Below are 19,369 nucleotides of genomic sequence, written 5' to 3'. Positions count from 1 at the left end.
GACCATAAAAACCTTGGAAAGCAGTGTAGGGAAACATCTCCAGGACCTTGTAATAGGAAATGGCTTCATGAATATCAGACCAATAGCACGAGCAGCAAAAGAACTAATAGATAAATAGGACTTCCTCAAAATTAAAGCCTTCTGCACCTCAAAGGAGTTTGTTAAGAAAGTAAAAAGGGAGCCCACACAGTGGGAGAAAATATTTGGCAACCATATGTCTGATAAGAAACTTAAAACTTGCATATATAAAGAACTCATATATCTTGAAAATAAAAAGATAAACAACCCATTTAAAAAATGGGAAAAAGATTTAAACAGACACTTCTCCAAAGAAGAAATACAAATGGCTAAAAAGCACATGATAAAATGCTCCAAATCTCTAGCTATCAGGGAAATGCAAATCAAAACTACAATGAGATACCATCTTACTCCCATAAGATTGGCAGCTATGAAAAAAACAGAAGAATACAAATGCTGGAGAGGATGTGAAGAAAGGGGAACACTCATCCACTGCTGGTGGGAATGCAGAAGGATCCAACCATTCTGGAGGACAGTTTGGCGGTTTCTCAAAAAGCTAACCATAGATTTGTGACATGATCCAGCAATACCACTGCTGGGTATATACCCAGCAGAACTGAAAACAAGGACACAAAGCGATATGTGTACACCAATGTTCATAGCAACATTATTCACTATTCACCAAAATTTGGAATCAACCCAAATGCCCATCAACAGATGAGTGGATCAATAAAATGTGGTATATGCACACAATGGAGTACTACTCGGCTGTAAGAACAAATACACTACAAACACACGTGATAACATGGATGAATCTTGAGAACCTTATGTTGAGTGAAGCAACCCAGGCATTGAAGGACAAATACTACATGACCTCAATTATATGAAATAAACAAGCTGCCTCAGAGAGCTAGAGACTGAACGATAGGCTTACAGGAAATCAGAGTTTGGAGGAAGGATGTGAGCCGACGTCTGCAGGGGTGGAATTTATGATGAGCTGGCGGTAATTATGAACACAAAGAAGAGATAAAATGGGGGCAAGGGGTTGCCTTTGGGTGCGGCTTTGTGGGTTTGAGGGGGGCTGGGGACGGGCGTATCGGTACTATTGCCCAAAAAGTGGGGGGAGGGAGGGGTAGTATACGAACACAGGAGGGTGTCAGGTGTTGGTTGAGAGAAAAATGCTGAGAAATTCGTATCAAAATATAATTAAGAGGGTTACCTGTTTAGGATGCTCGGAATGGATGGTCAGATGAGGGACAGGCTTCTGGGGAATGTCTGAATGCTCATTTTACCAGAGTGGGTGATACCATTCGGTAGAGACCCAAGTAGTGAGAGTGGGGGTGGACCCACATCCTGGGGAGGACTAATGCCATCAAATAGAGGGAACTGTATCTCTCGAGGGAAAGGGTGGCTCCCAGGGCATTGGGGCAGCTGAGCAAGTTAGGACCTGAACACTGTTGCAAGTATCTCTGGACGTGGCTCCTCGGGAAACAGAGGTTGGCAGTCACTGTGGGCACCAAGGGGATGGGAAAATGGATGTTAAATGTGTGAAACCAAGGTAAATGTGGGGTAAGAGAAGAGTTTCGTGAGAGTACACAAGGATGGATATAAAATATGTAATATTACATCATAAACATATAGGGGATGACAGAATGATAATGTAAACCATAATGTAAAACATAGGATAACTAAAAATGTTAGAAAACTGCATGTCCTAAAGTATGCACCACAATGTAAGCACAGATGTCACCTGGTTTGAAAGCTATTGTCTCAGACTCTGTACATCACTTTAAGTAAATATGTTGTGAATAGGCTGTTAGAGTATCGCTGTGGAAGGGAAAAGGTTTTGTGGTGGATGTGTGGGAGTGCTGTATTTTGCATACATGAATTGCTGTGGTCTAGGGCTCTTGTGAAGAGAAGTTCCATAATTAGGGGGGGAAAAAAAAGGAAAAGAAAAAGATAGGATGTAGAATTTTTCCAAGTCATCACGTATTCTATATCTAACCTTTAAACCCATCACTATATCCCATTTTGCTAGTAAGAGATCCTGACATTATATTGGGGCTTCAATATTCAGGAAATTCTGGATCCCAGAGTGGTCCAACAATGGCAGTGGAGGAATACTGGTATAGGATACTATTGACAGGGGACATATGGCTGACAGGGAGCTATACAGGGCATATGTCCAGGGTGTAGGGTAATGTTTGGATATACTCATAGTGGAAACAATTAAAAACTAAAGCTGGGGGGGTACTGGGGCCCTGGCCAGGGGTGCTGTGCCATGGTCCCTAGGGGAGCAACGGCAGTCCCCCAAGGGCAGCAGCAAGGACCGAGAAGGAATGAGGGTCCAACAGTGAGCCCCTGATACTAATGACTATGCTTGTGAGCCTATATGCCTGAAATAAGAACAAGGCCTAGAGCAGCACTGTGACTGGGAATTTCCTCCTGACAACCTTCATGTTACTCAAATGTGGCCAGTCTCGAAGCCTAACTCAGCATGTAAATGCAATGCCTTCCCCCCAGTGTGGGACATGACACCCGGGGATGAGCCTCCCTGGCACCGAGGGATCACTATCAACTACCAACTGATAATGCAACTGGAAAATGACCTTGAATTGAAGGTTCGATGCGGATCAGTAGAATATCCATGTCTACATAGAATAATATGACTTTAAAATGCTGTTTGATCTAATGTAAGGGGGAAATAGAAAGGAGAAATGAGTTTATATGGCTATGAGTCTCTGAAAAAAAAAAAGAGTCTGGAGGCTGTCAGAAGGATTGCCCTTATGCACAACTGAGCAGAGTCTAAGAGACAGATAAGGTAGATACAATCCCCAGGTATTGGTTCCTTTGAGGGCTAAAGGGACCCACGGGTTCTATGGTCATGGCAGATAGGTTTCACTGCCATGTCAGATGGCCCTTCTTTGGAGCTTGTGTTTCTGCATGATGAAACTGGACCCAGAGAGGATCTCTTTTCATAAGACTATCATGCTACTTTACTGGAATTGTAGTTGGTATTGGGGTTTAAGATATATTTGGGGGATTGAATCTTTTTACTGACAATATGATAGCCAGGGCCTGAGCCTCAACAGACTCCAGCTCCTACAATCTGATTTATTGGACTCACCTCACTCAGCTAAGATGGAGTTGAAGAAGGACAACCACCACACCATGGAGCCTAGAGTGCCTACAACTGAAAGCAGGAGGATTGCATCCAGTAACCATGTGGAATCTGAGCCTCCTCTTGACATAGAGGTGCAACGGACACAATCAATCCAAGGACCACAGAGAAGAGGTGGCATTAGAGTAGAAAAAGTGGACATGGTGGCTGATGGGTATGGGTAATGGCAGGAAGAGATGAGATGTGGAGGCGACTTTGGGACTTGGAGTTGCCCTGGATGGTGCTTCAGGGGCAATCACCAGAAATTTTAAATCCTCCCAGGGCTCACTGGATGGAATGGGGGAGAGTGTGGACCATGATGTGGACCAATGACCATGAGGGGCAGAGATACCCAGAGATGTACTTACCAAATGCAATGGATGTGTCATGATGATGGGAGTGAGTGTTGCTGGGTGGGGGGAGGGGTGCTTGGGGGTGGTGGGGTTGAATGGGACCTCATTTTTTTTAATGTAATATTTTTACAAAATAAATTAAAAAAAGAAAAACTATATTCCAACAAAAATGACAATTTAGAGGAAATGGAAAAATTCCTAGAAACACATAAACAGCCCACATTGACAAAAAAAGAAATTGATGATCTTAACAAACCAATCACAAGCAGAGAGATAGAATCAGTTATTAAAAATATCCCACTAAGAAGAGCCCAGGGCCAGACGGCTTCACAGGTGAATTTTACAAAACATTCCAGAAAGAACCAACACCAATCCTGCTGAAACTATTCCAAAAAATCGAAACAGAAAGAACATTGCCGAACTCCTTCTATGATGCCAACATTACCCTAGTACCAAAGCCAAACAAAGACACCACAAGAAAGGAACATTACAGGCCAATTTCTCTAATGAACCTAGACGCAAAAATACTTAACAAAATACTTGCTAATCATATTCAACAATACATTAAACGAATTATACACCACGACCAAGTTGGATTCATCCCAGGTATGCAAGGATGGTTCAACATAAGAAAATCAATCAACGTAATGCACCATATAAACAGATTGAAGGAAAAAAATCACATGATTATATCTATAGATGCAGAAAAAGCATTTGAGAAAATACAGCACCCTTTCTTGATAAAAACACTTCAAAAGATTGGAATACAAGGAAATTTTTTGAACATGATAAAGAGTATATACAAAAAACCTAAAGCCAACATTGTTTATAATGGAGAAATCCTAGAATCCTTCCCTCTAAACTCTGGAACAAGACAAGGATGCCCATTGTCTCTGCTCCTATTTAACATTGCCTTAGAAGTACTTGCTCAAGCACTGAGGCAAGAACCAGATATAAAAGACATTCAAATTGGAAAGGAAGAAATCAAAATATCCTTATTTGCAGATGACATGATCCTATACATAGAAAACCCTGAGAGATCTACAACAAAGCTTCTAAAACTCATAAATGCATTAATTAAAGTCACAGGTTATAAGATGAATGCGCAAAATTCAGTAGCATTTCTGTACACCAATAATGAGCAAGATCAGGAGGAAATCAAGAAACAAATACCATTCACAATACTAAATAAAAAAACTAAATACTTAGGAATGAATTTAACTAAAGAGGTAAAAAACTTATACACCAATAACTATACAAGACTGTTCAAGGAAATCAAAGAAGACCTAAATAAATGGAAGAATATTCCTTGTTCATTGATAGGAAGAGTGAATTTTATCAAGATGTCTATCCTACCAAAACTGATCTACACATTCAATGCAATTCCAATAAAAATCAACACAGCCTTCTTTAAGGAACTAGAAAAACTAACTATGAAATTTATTTGGGAAGGAAAGAGAACCCGAATAGCCAAAGACATACTGAAAAAGAAAAACGAAATTGGAGGAATCACACTACCTGACTTCAAAACATACTGCAAAGCTACGGTGGTGAAAACAGCATGGTATTGGCATAAGTAGAGACACACAGACCAATGGAATTGAATTGAAAGCTCTGATATAGAACCTCACATATATAGCCACATAGTATTCGATAAAGCCACCAAACCCTCTCAACTGGGATAGAGTGGCCTATTCAACAAATGGTGCCTGGAGAACTGGATAGCCATATGTAGAAGAATGAAAGAGGATTACCATCTCACACCTTATACAAAGATCAACTCAAGATGGATCAAAGACCTAAATATAAGAGCCAAGACCATAAAAAACCTCAGAAAGCAGTGTAGGGAAACATCTACAGGACTTTGTAATAGGAAATGAATTCATGACTATCACACCAAAAGCACGAGCAACAAAAGAATTAATAGATAAATGGGACTTCCTCAAAATTAAAGCCTTCTGCTCAAAGGTGTTTGTTAAGAAAATTTTAGGGAGCCCACACAGTGGGAGAAAATATTTGGCAACCATATATCTGATAAGAAACTTATAACTTGCATATATAAAGAACACCTATTTCTTGAATATAAAAAGATAAACAACCCATTTAAAAAATGGGAAAAATATTTAAACAGACACTTCTCCAAAGAAGAAATACAAATGGCTAAAAAGCACATGGAAAAATGCTCCAAATCTCTAGCTATCAGGGAAATGCAAATCAAAACTACAATGAGACACCATCTTACACCCATAAGATTGGCAGCTATGAAAAAATCAGAGGAATACAAATGCTGGAGAGGATGTTGAGAAAGGGGAACACTCATCCACTGCTGGTGGGAATGCAGAAGGATCCAACCATTCTGGAGGACACTATGGCGGTTTCTCAAAAAACTAGCCATGGATTTGACATATGTCCCAGCAATACCACTGCTGGGTATATACCCAGCAGAACTGAAAACAAGGACACAAACTGATATATGTACACCAATGTTCATAGCAGCATTGTTCACTATTGCCAAAAGTTGGAATCAACCCAAATGCCCATCAACAGATGAGTGGATCAATAAAATGTGGTATATACACACAATGGAATACTACTCATCTGTAAGAACAAATACACTACAAACACACGTTATAACATGGATGAATCTTGAGAACCTTATGTTGAGTGAAGCAACCCAGGCATTGAAGGACAAATACTACATGACCTCAATGATATGAAATAAGCAAGCTGCCTCAGCGAGTAAGAGACTGAACGATAGGCTTACAGGAAATTGGGGGGTGGAGGAAGGATGTGAGCTGGCCTCTGCAGGGGTGGAATTTATGACGAACTGGTGGTAAGTATGAACACAAAGAAGAGATAAAATGGGGGCAATAGGTTGCCTTTGGGAGGGGCTTTGCGTGTTTGAGGGTAGCTGGGGATGGGCGGATGGGCAATATTGCCCAAAAGTGGGGTGAGGGAAGGGTAGCATACGAACACAGGAGAGTGTCAGGTGTTAGTGGAGAATAAAATGCTGAGAAAATAGTATCAAAATATAATTAAGAGGGTTACCTGTTTAGAATGCTCGGAGGGGATGCTCTGATGCGGGACGGGCTCCTGGAGAATGTCTGAATGCTCATTTTGCCAGAGTGGGTGGCACCATTGTGTAGAGACTGAAGTAGTGAGAGTGGGGGTGGACCCACATCCTGGGGAGGACTAATGCCATCAAATAGAGGGAACTGTATCTCTCGAGAGAAAGGGTGGCTCCCAGGGCATTGGGGGAGTTGAGCAAGTTAGGCCCTGAACACTATTCCAACTATCTCTGGACGTGGCTCCTCAGGAAACGGAGGTTGGCTGTCACTGTGGGCACCAAGGTGGATGGGAAAATGGATGTTAAATGTGTGGAACCAAGATAAATGGGGGGTAAGTGAGGAGTTTCGGAAGAGTACACAAGGATGGATTTAAAACATGTAATATTACACCATAACATATAGGAGACGACAGACTGATAATGTAAACCATAATGTAAAACATAGGATAACTAAAAAATTAGAAAACTGCGTATCCTAAAGTATGCACCATAATGTAAGCACAGATGTCACCTTGTTTGAAAGCTATTGTCTCAGACTCTGTACATCACTTTAAGTAAATATGATGTGAAAAGGGTGTAAGAGTATCGCTGTTGAAGGGAAAAGGTTTTGTGGTGGATGTGTGGGAGTGCTGTATATTATATATATGAATTGCTGTGGTCTAGGGCTCTTGTTAATAGAAGTTCAATAATTAGGGGAAAAAAAAGAAAAAGATAGGATGTAGAATTTTTTCCAAGTCAACAGGTATTCTATATCTAACCTTTAAACCCATTGCTATATGCCATTTTGCTAGTAAGGGATCCTGACATTATATTGGGCTTCAATTTTCAGGAAGTTCTGGATCACAGAGTGGTTCAACAATGGCAACGGAGGAATACTGGTATAGGATACTATTGACAGGTGATATATGGCTGACTGGGAGCTATACAGGACATATATCCAGGGTGCATGGTAATGTTTGGATATACTCATAGTGGCAACAATTAAAAACTACAGCTGGGGGGGTACTGGGTTCCCGGCTGGTGGTGCTCTGTCGTGGTCCCCAGGGGAGCAACGACAGTCTCCCAGGTGCAGCGGCAAGGACTGGGAAGGAATGACGGTCCAACAGTAAGCCCCTGACACTAATGACTATGCTTGTGAGCTGACATGCCTGAAATAAGAACAAAGCCTAGAGCAGCATTGTGCCTAGGAATTTCCTCCTGACAACCTTCATGTTACTCAAATGTGGCCAGTCTCAAAGCCTAACTCAGCATGTAAATGCAATGCCTTCCCCCCAGTGTGGGACATGACACCCGGGGATGAGCCTCCCTGGCACCGAGGGATCACTATCAACTACCAACTGATAATGCAACTGGAAAATGACCTTGAATGGAAGGTTCAATGCGGATCAGCAGAATATCCCTGTCTACATAAAATAACATGACTTTAAAATGCTGTTTCACCTAATGTAAGGGGGAAATGGAAAGGAGAAATAAGTTTATATGGCTACGAGTGTCTACAAAAGAGTCTGGAGGCTGTCAGAAGGATTGCCCTTATGCACAACTGAGCAGAGTCTAAGAGACAGATAAAGTAGATACAACCCCCAGGTATTGGTTCCTTTGAGGGCTAAAGAGACCCATGTGTGCTATGGTCATGGCAGATGGTTTTAACTGCCATGTCAGATGGCCCTTTGGAGCTGGTGTTTATGTGTGATGAATCTGGACTCAGATGGGATCTCTCTTCATAAGACTTTCATGCTACTGTGCTGGAGTTGTTGTTGGTCTTGGGGTTTAAGATATATTTAGGGGATCTGAATCTCTGGACTGACAATGTAATAGCCAGGTCCTGAGCCTCAACAGACCCCAGCACCTACAGTCTGATTTATTGAACTCACCTCACTCAGCTAACATGGAGTTGAAGAAGGACAACCACCACACTATGGAGCCTAGAGTGCCAACAACTGAAAGTGGGAGGATTGCATCCAGCATCCATGTGGAATCTGAGCTTCCTCTTGACACAGAGGTGCAATGGACACAAGCAATCCAATGTCCACAGTGAAAAGGTGGCATTGGAATGGGAAAAGTGGACATGGTGGCTAATGGGTATGGGGAATGGCAGGAAGAGACAAGATGTGGAGGCGTCTTTGGGACTTGGACCTGCCCTGGATGGTGCTTCAGGGGCAATCACAAGACATTGTAATTCCTCACAGGGCCCACTGGATGGAATGGGGTAGAGTATGGGCCATGATGTGGACCACTGACCATGAGGTGCAGAGGTGCCCAGAGATGTACTTACCAAATGCAATGGATGTGTCATGATGATGGAAATGAGTGTTGCTGGGGGGGGGGGGGAGTGGTGGTGTGGGGGTTGTGGGGTGGAATGGGTCCTCATATTTTTTTAATGTAATATTTTTACAAAATCAGTAAAAAAAAAAGAGGATACTTTGAAAAACTATATTCCAACAAAAATGACAATTTAGAGGAAATGGACAAATTCCTAGAAACACATAAGCAGCCCATATTGACGAAAGAAGAAATTGATGATCTTAACAAACTAGTCACAAGCAGAGAGATAGAATCAATCATTAAAAATCTCCCAACTAAGAAGAGCCCGGGGCCAGACGGCTTCACAGATGAATTCTACAAAACATTCTGGAAAGAACTAACACCAATCTTGCTGAAACTATTCCAAAAAATTGAAACAGAAGGAACATTGCCGAACTCCTTTTATGATACCAACATTACCCTAGTACCAAAGCCAAATAAAGACACCACAAGAAAGGAAAATTACAGACCAATTTCTCTAATGAACCTAGACGCAAAAATACTTAACAAAATACTTGCTAATCATATTCAACAACACATTAAACACCACGACCAAGTGGGATTCATTCCAGGTATGCAAGGATGGACCAACATAAGAAAATCAATCAATGTAATACACCATATAAATAGATCGAAGGAAAAACATCACATGATTATATCTATAGATGCAGAAAAAGTATTTGAAAAAATACAGCACACTTTCTCGATAACAACACTCCAAAAGATAGGAATACAAGGAAATTTTTTGAACATGATAAAGAGTATATATGAAACACCTACAGCCAACATTGTTTACAATGGAGAAATCCTAAAATCCTTCCCTCTAAACTCAGAAAAAAGATAAGGATGCCCATTGTCTCCCCTTCTATTTAACATTCTCTTAGAAGTACTTGCTCAAGCCCTGAGGCAAGAACCAGATATAAAAGGCATTCAAATTGGAAAGGAAGAATTCAAAATTTCATTATTTGCAGATGACATGATCCTATACATAGAACACCCTGAGAGATGTACAACAAAGCTTCTAGAACTCATAAATGAGTTCAGTAAAGTCGCAGGTTATAAGATCAAAGCGCAAAAATCAGTAGCATTTCTGTACACCAATAATGAGCAAGATCAGGAGGAAATCAAGAAACAAATACCATTCACAATAGTTAATAAAAAAATCAAATACTTACTAATAAATTTAAAGAGGTAAAAAACTTATACACTGAGAACTATACAAGACTGTTCAAGGAAATCAAAGACCTAAATACATGGAAGAATATTCCTTGTTCATGGATAGGAAGGCTGAATATTATTAAGATGTCTATCCTAACAAAACTGATCTACACATTCAATGCAATTCCAATAAAAATCAACACAGCCTTCTTTAAGGAACTAGAAAAACTAACTATGAAATTTATTTGGGAAGGAAAGAGACCCCGAATAGCCAAAGACATACTGAAAAGAAAAACGAAATTGGAGGAATCACACTACCTGACTTCAAAACATACTACAAAGCTACGGTGGTGAAAAGAGCATGGTATTGGTATAAGTAGAGACACACAGACCAATGGAATTGAATTGAAAGCTCTGATATAGAACCTCACATATATAGCCACATAATATTCGATAAAGCCACCAAACCCTCTCAATTGGGATAGAGTGGCCTATTCAACAAATGGTGCCTGGAGAACTGGATAGCCATATGTAGAAGAATGAAAGAGAATTACCATCTCACACCTTATACAAAGATCAACTCAAGATGGATCAAAGACCTAAATATAAGAGCCAAGACCATAAAAAACCTTAGAAAGCAGTGTAGGGAAACATCTACAGGACCTTGTAAGAGGAAATGGATTCATGAATATCAGACCAAAAGCACGAGCAGCAACAGAACTAATAGATAAATGGGACTTCCTCAAAATTAAAGCCTTCTGCACCTCAAAGGAGTTTGTCAAGAAAGTAAAAAGGGAGCCCACACAGCGGGAGAAAATATTTGGCAACCATATATCTGATAAGAAACTTATAACTTGTATATATAAAGAACTCCTATTTCTTGAAAATAAAAAGATAAACAACCCATTTAAAAAATGGGAAAAATATTTAAACAGACACTTCTCCAAAGAAGAAATACAAATGGCTAAAAAGCAAATGAAAAAATGCTCCAAATCTCTAGCTATCAGGGAAATGCAAATCAAAACTACAATGAGATACCATCTTACACCCATAAGATTGGCAACTATAAAAAAACAGATGAATACATATGCTGGAGAGGATGTGAAGAAAGGGGAACACTCATCCACTGCTGGTGGGAATGCAGAAGGATCCAACCATTCTGGAGGACAGTATGGCAGTTTCTCAAAAAACTAGCCATAGATTTGACATATGACCCAGCAATACCACTACTGGGTATATACCCAGAAGAACTGAAAACAAGGACAGAAACCGATATATATAGACCAATGTTCATAGCAGCATTGTTCAGTATCGCCAAAAGATGGAATCAACCCAAATGCCCATCAACAGATGAGTGGATCAATAAAATGTGGTATATATACACAGAATGGAATGCTACTCGGCTGTTAGAACAAATACACTACAAACACACGTGATAACATGGATGAATCTTGAGAACCGTATGTTGAGTGAAGCAACCCATGTATTGAAGGACAAATACTACATGACCTCAATGATATGAAATAAGCAACTTGCCTGAGAGAGCTAGGGACTGGAAAATAGGCTTATAGGAAATTGGGGGCTGGAGGAAGGATGTGAGCTGACATCTGCAGAGGTGGAATCTCTGATGAGCTGGTGGTAAGTATAAGCACAAAGAAGAGATAAAATGGGGGTAAGGGTTGCCTTTGGGTGGGGCTTTGCGGGTTTGAGGGTGGCTGGGAAGGGCGGATGGGTAACATTGCCCACAAAATTAGGGGGAGGGAGGGTCAACATACGAACATAGGAGAGTGTCAGGTGTTGGTTGAGAGTAAAATGCTGAGAAATCGTATCAAACTATAATTAGGAGGGTTACCTGTTTAAGATGCTCGGAGGGGATGGTTTGATGCGGGATGGACCTCTGAGGAATGTCTGAAGGCTCATTTTGCCAGGGTGGGTTGTACCATTTGGTAGAGACCCAAGAAGTGAGAGTTGGGGTGGACCAACATCCTAGGGAGGAATAATGCCATCAAATAGAGAGAACTGTATCTCTCGAGAGAAAGGGTGGCTCCCAGGGCATTAGGGCAGTTGAGCAAGTCAGGCCCGGAACACTGTTGCAAGTATCTCTGGACTTGGCTCCTCGGGAAATGGAGATTGGCTGTCGCTGTGTGCCCCAAGGGGAGGGGAAAATGGATGTTAAATGGATGGAACCAAGGTAAATGTGGGGGCAAGAGAGGAGTTTCACGAGAGTACATGAGGGTGAATATAAAACATGTAATATTACACCAAAAACATATAGGGGATGACAGACTAATAATGTAAACCATAATGTAAATCATAGGAAAACTAAAAAATTTAGAAAACTGTATATCCTAAAGTATGGACCACATTGTAAGCACAGAGGTCACCTTGTTTGAAAGCTATTGTTTCGGAGTCTGTACATCAGTCTCAGTAAATTTGACATGAATAAGTTAAAAGATTATCACTGTGGAAGGGAAAAGGTTTTATGTTGGATGTGTGGGAGTACTGTGTATTGTATACATGAATTACTGTGATCTAAGACTCTTGTGAAGAGAAGCTCAATAATTAGGAAAAAAGAAAAGAAAAAGATAGGATGTAGAACTTTTTCCAAATCAATATGTGCTCTAGATCTAACCTTTAAACTCATCGCTATATTCCATTGTACTAGTAAGGGAACCTGAGATTATATTGGGATTCACTTTATGGGAAGTTTTGGATCAGAGAGTGGTTCAACAATGGCGGTGGAGGAATACTGGTATGGGATGTTATTGACAGGCTATATATGGTTGACAGGAAGTTACACAGGGCATAATTCCAGGGTGCCTTGTATTATTTAGATATACTCATAGTGGAAACAATTAAAAACAACAGCTGGAGGGGTACTGGGTTCCTGGCCGGTGGGGCTCTGTCGTGATCCCTAGGGGAGCAGTGGCAGTCCCCCAGGTGCAATGGGAAGAACCAGGAAAGAATGAGTGTCCAACAGTGGGCTCCTGATACTAATGACTATGGTTGTGAGCCTATACGCATGCAGTAAGAACAAGGCCTAGAGCAGCATAGTGCCTGGGAGTTTTCTCCTGACAGCCTTCATGTTACTCAAATGTGGCCAGTCTCGAAGCCAAACTCAGCATGTAGATGCAGTGCATTCCCCCCAGTGTGGGACATGATACCCAGGGAAGAGCCTCCCTGGCACCGAGGGATCACTACCAGATACCAGCTGAAGATGCAACTAGAAAATGACCTTGAATTAAAGGTTCAATGTGGATCAGCAGAATATCCATGTCTACATATAATAACATGACTTTAAAATGCTGTTTGACCTAATGTAAGGGGGAAATGGAAAGGAGAAATGAGTTTATATGGCTACGAGTGTCTAAAAAAGAGTCTGGAGGCTGTCAGAAAGATTGCCCTTATGCACAACTGAGCAGAGTCTAAGAGACAGATAAAGTAGATACAACCCCAGGTATTGGTTCTTTTGAGGGCTAAAGAGACCCACGGGTTCTATGGTCATGGCAGATGGGGTTCACAGCCATGTCAGATGGCCCTTCTTTGGAGCTGGTGTTTCTGTGTGATGGAACTGGACTCAGAGGGGATCTCTTTTCACAAGACTTTCATGCTACTTTACTGGAATTGTAGTTGGTGGTGGTGTTTAAGATATATTTAGGGGATTTGAATCTCTGGACTGACAATATGATAGCCAGGCCCTGATCCTCAACAGACTTCAGCTCCTACACTCTGATTTATTGGACTTACTCCACTCAGCTAACATGGAGTTGAAGAATGTCAGCCACCACACCATGGAGCCTAGAGTGCCTACAACTGAAAGCAGGAGGATTGCATCCATGTGGAATCTCAGCCTCATCTTGACATAGATGTGCAATGGACACAACCAATCCAATGTCCACAGAGAAAATGTGGCATTGGTGTGGGAAGGGTGGCCATGGTGGCTGCTGGGTGTGGGGAATGGGAGGAAGAGATGAGATGTGGAGGCATTTTCGGGACTTGGAGTTGTCCTGGGTGGTGCTTCACGGACAACTACGGGACATTGTAGATCCTCCCAGGGCCCACTGGATGGAACATGGGAGAGTCTGGGCTATGATGTGGACCATTTACTATGGGGTCCAGCGATGCCCAGAGATGTACTTACCCGGTGCAGTGGATGTGTCATGATGATGGGAGAGAGTGTTGCTATGGGGGAAGTGGGGGTTGGGGGTGGTGGGGTTGAATGGGACCTCATATTTTTTTAATGTAATATTTTTAAAAAATGAATTAAAATATTTAAAAAAAATATGGGGGATTCTCATATATCCCACCTCCCCTTTATCACATTTACCTCTATTAATGACATTTCCATGAGTGTCGTACATTTGTAACAATTGAACAACAAATACTGAAGTATTGCCACTAACCATTGTCAATTATTTACATTATGGTTCATATTTTGTACTATATACTTTAATAAGTTCTAACAAAATGTCTCAGGGACTATATCAATCATTGCAAGATCCTGCATAACATTTCCAATGCCCTAAAGTTTTCCCATGCTCCACCCATTCTTCCCTTCCCTTCTCCCGGAAGCCAAGGAAACCACTGTGTTGCTACTTTTGAAAAATAAGGTACATTGTTAATTTCATTGATAATGAGAGTTTGACATATTGGTCTATCTTCTTTTGTTAGGCACTACCTATGTTCTCAAGAGACTCTTGTCTCTATATTTGAGAACCTAGCAGGAGTCCCTAGAATGGAAGTTAGATATTTTCTTGTTTATTGTGTGGGTCTTCACCCACTGAGATAACACCCTATGACAAGATAAGCACTTTCATATTCCATAGAAGCATGCCCCATTTGTACCCATTCCCACATATCCCCCACTGCCAACATACTGCACCAATACCCTCCTACGTCATGTCTGCTAAAAGAATATTCACACCATTGTAGTTTTAACCACAGCCCTACAAGTACCTAGAGTACACCTACTGCTGTCTCTAGCCCTTCCCCAGTTTCAGGGATAGTACACCTCCTCATTCCCCCTCATTCTTACCCTTACAATCCAAAACCTTTGACACCCCTCACATCACTGCACCACTATCCCCCTTCCACCCTATTATATATTTTTGCCCAGATGGAGCATCTGATTACCACACTCTATTCCCTTTTGGTCTCTGGATAACCTATCTTCCAGACTATACTTCTGTGTGTCTACTCAATTTGCTTAGGTCATATCATTGAGGTCATGTAATATTTGTCTTTTAGTGACTGGTTTGCTTCACTCATCATAAGGTCTCCAAGGTTCATCCATATTGTCCTATGTTTTAATACTGCATTCCTTTTTACAACTGAGTAATATTCCAGTGAATGTATAGACCACAATTTGCCTATCCATTAATCTGTTGATGGACACTTGGGTTTCTTCCTTTTATATAATAGTAATAATGCTGCTGTGAACATTGGTGTGCATATATCTGTTTATGTCCTTACTTTCAATTCTTCTGAGTATATAACCAACAGTTGGATTGCTAGATCATATGGCACTTAGCTTCCTGAGGAACTGTCAAACCATCATCCACAATGGCTGCATCATTCTACATCACCCTGAGTTTAATCTTTGTTATTTTCTTCTTTCTGCATGTTTTGGAATTGTTTTGTCATACTTTTTCTAGTTCCTAAAATCTAGGTCTTTGATTTTAACTCTTTCTTTTTTTTATATATATAGGCATTTATGGTTATAAGATTCCCTCTCCACACTGCTTTTGCAGCATCCCATGGGTTTTAATATGTTGTGTTCTCATTTTCATTAGTTTTATGGCAGTTGTTGACTTCTTTTGCAATTTCCTCTTTGACCCATTGATTGCCTAAGAATGTATTGTTTAACTTCGATGTCTTTTTGCCTATTCTGGTTCTCTGACTGTTATTAATTTATAGCTTCATTCCACTGTGGTTGGATAAATTACTTTGTATAATTTCAAACTTTCTGAATTCATTTTGAGTTGCTCTGTGACTTAGCATGTGGCCTATCCTAGAGAAAGATCCATGTGCACTCAAGAATAATGCATATCCTATTGTATTTGGGGGTAATGTTCCTATGTCTATTATGCCTAGATCCTCTAATGTATCATTAAAGGTCTCTATTTCTTTATAGTCAAGATGTTCTGTCTAATGGTGATAATGGTGTATTAAAGGTCCCCACTAATAATTTTAAAGGCATGTATTTACTCACTTATTTTTTTCCAATGCTGGCCTCATACATTTTGGGCACCCTGATGTTTGTCCCATATTACTATAGCTATTCCCATTTTTTTTGTTGTTTGCATGTAAAATAATTTTCCACCATTTACTTGCAGCCTCCTTGCATCCTTGGGTCTAAGGTGACTTTCTTGTAGACAACATATAGATGGGTCATATTTTCTTATCCATTCTGCCAATCAGTGCCTTTTGATTTGAGAGTTTAATCTAAAAATATTCAATGTTGTTACTGTCAAGGCATTGCTTGCATTATCCATTTTCCTCTATTTTTGAAATTTTCCCCAATTTATTTATTTATTTATGTATTTATTAATTATTTCCATTCTTTGGTGTATATACATAGGAGAGGAATTTCCAGCTCCTATGGTAATAATTTCTTTCTCTCTTTATTTTTTAATGTTACATTCCTCTCACATTAGAAGCCTCTTTCATCATTGTGGGACATTCATTGCATTTGGTGAATATGTTTTGGAGCACTGCTGAGTTCTCTTGGCCACATAGCACTCCTTCTTCCAGGTGCCAGACTAGGGTATCTCAATAAAAACTCTTCTTTTTGGAATCTCCTTTGTGGTCCAAGACTCTAGATGGACTTCTCTCAGTCAAAGTCAGGGCACTGAGTTGACTGAAAAATACAAATAGCAATAATCCTCCTTTTACTCCTTTTGGATATATGCTTGTGCTCATTCCAGGGCATATATGCACAGAAGTTACAATGCATTACTGCCAAAGATACAGGCCCACCAAGATTGCTAAATTTATTCTTAACCTACCAACTAAATCATTTAAATGATTGGATATTATGTGCAGGATTTAAATATTTCTTCTACTTTTCTGAGATTTTATGATAATGTAAGAATCACTTCAGATTTTGAAAATACAGGATTTCACTCAGATTGCCATCTTACCTGGAGTTGGGTTGTGAGGCTTTTATTTTAATCATTAACATCTTAGTAATTTAGGTTTTGATTCTGTTTTGCAAGGCTAGGGCTCAATTACTGCAGCTTGGCTTGTTATATTGATTGGTAGGTGGCAGCATGAAGCTGCATATTTAACAATACTTGGTAGGACACAGAGAGGGGATTTAGCAGAGACCTGTGCATGACTGCTCCTGAAATCCTGAAAACAAGTTTGGTTTTTTTCCCTGGGGGTTAATGTGCAGCTCTGATATTTTCAGAGGCATCAGAAATAGATTTGACTTGAATGCCTTTCTTCTTTCTAAAATGCTGCTCCAATGCAAGTAATCAATATTGTTGTTTTGGTTTAAAAAATCATTTTTGACAAAAGTTCCAAGATTGATTACATTACCTAGATCAATATCACTTTTAAGAATAATTCATAAACATTGTATTTAAACAGAGACCATTATGCATTTAAACTATTACTAATAGTAAACTTTCCCCACCTCTCCTCCCTGTCGATTATCTATTTCCACCCTAAGACACAAGTAGACTTCACAGTAGAGCATAAGTCACACAGTTTCCCATGGTAAAAAATAAAATAATTCCTCCAAGCTGTTATTTTTTCTTCCTTGTTCTCTTCACAGCTCTATTCTCTTCCCAATTTTCAGCTAAATCCTCTATATCTACCACAAGTGTGAAGTTCTGGAATGTAGGTTTTCTTGGTCTTATAAAAACTGAGAGGGAATTGGATGTGGGCCAAGTGGTTAAGTGCTTGTTGAGCACCTGCTACCCACATAGGAGGTTCAAGATTAAACCCTCAGCAGAGGTACCTCAAAAACAAGCAAACAAACAAACACCAGAAAACAAAACTGAGAACACATATCTTGGAAGAAAATGAAGACAAAGAAATGCAGAGCCCTACTGCAATCAGGTGTTATACTTTTCAAACAGCAGCTATTCTAGGGTCATGTGAAATTATCTTGGTAATTCAGGCAAAAGCCACATAATTGTGACTGTGTGGATCCAGTTTGGTGGCAGATAAGTAGTGTCATTCTATATCTGTATGTACTTCTAAAAATCATAATGGGAAGCAGTGACAACTTTATGAATGAAATGATTATCTATATGATCACAATGCAAAGCTAACCTATAAACACGGAGATGAAATTGAAGTGGTGTGCCAGGACATTTTTCTACATTCTTGCTGAAAATATGAATAAAATGTAGCATGAAAAATGGACAAATTGGGCTACTTATTAAATCTGTGACTACTATCAACTGTAGCTTAAAAATTGATTCTAATTCTTTAATGCATGGGGACATTCAAGATTCTACTGTAGGCTTGAAGTTGATCCATAATAAATCCAAGAGATTTGCCTTGGAATCCAGATGTATTTTTCAAAGCTCATTGTTCCTATATGCAGAGTCAAGGTGGAAAATTGGCACTGTAGGAATACTAAAGATTTATATAATGTAGGTCAAGAGAATTCATATAGCATGCTGAGTTGGAATGATAAAGGGCCAAAAATATAATTATGCTTCATTTCTATTTGCAAGAGACCCATTACATAAGAGTTTATAAATTTGAGGTGAAAGTTTCATGTAAGCCTATCTTAAATTGAGGTTGAGATGAACTTATGGAGCAGTCAGGCCATATGATCCAGTAGATCCAGTGGTGCTGGAGGTTTCAATGGCAAATAGAGATATTGTCTGGAGTCTTTGGTAGCCCCCTATAGGAGAATCATAATGCAAACCCTTAGGATTTGGGGGGGAAACCCTGCCATCCTTTGGAGATGTCTACTCCTCTTTTGAGAAACAACTTTTGGCCTGCTACTGGGCTTTAGTAGAGACTGAAACTTAACCACGGGCCATCAAGTTACCATGAGAGCTAAGTTGCCTATCATGAGCTGGGTATTGTCTGACCCACCAAACCATAAAGTTGACCTTTCACAGCAACACTCCATACTAAATTGGAAGTGGTATATATGAGAAAGGGCTCTAGCAGGCCCCGATGACGTGAGAAAGTTACATGAAGAAGTTGCCCAAATGCCCATGATCACCATCCTGGCCATGTTGACTTCTCTTTCCCAGCCCACAGCTTTGGCCCTTTGAGGAGTCTCTTACAATCATTTGACTGAGGGAGAGAAAACTAGGGCCTGGTTTCCAGATGGTTCTG

This window comes from Dasypus novemcinctus, chromosome X, assembly GCF_030445035.2.
Source record: "Dasypus novemcinctus isolate mDasNov1 chromosome X, mDasNov1.1.hap2, whole genome shotgun sequence".
NCBI classification, from domain to species: domain Eukaryota; kingdom Metazoa; phylum Chordata; class Mammalia; order Cingulata; family Dasypodidae; genus Dasypus; species Dasypus novemcinctus.
This window is presented reverse-complemented; position numbering follows the sequence as displayed.